Here is a 226-nt window from a genome sequence, read left to right on the forward strand (position 1 = left end):
TTTTTTTTTTGACTCGGCTCCTATCTTCTCGTCTTGGCCATGGGGTTGTCGGGGGCACAGAGGTCATTAACTGTTTGAAAATGTTGCTGCGCGCCTCTTTAGATAGATTCCTTTTTCTAAGTAAACTATGAATCGATTTTGTAATCAAGAGATGCGAGGAAAAAAGAGTATTTGTGAAATATTTTCTTTTTTTTTTTCCTCACGAAGTTTTAAAGTAGCGACAAGA

This window comes from Belonocnema kinseyi, chromosome 3 (assembly GCF_010883055.1).
Source record: "Belonocnema kinseyi isolate 2016_QV_RU_SX_M_011 chromosome 3, B_treatae_v1, whole genome shotgun sequence".
Lineage (NCBI taxonomy): Eukaryota > Metazoa > Arthropoda > Insecta > Hymenoptera > Cynipidae > Belonocnema > Belonocnema kinseyi.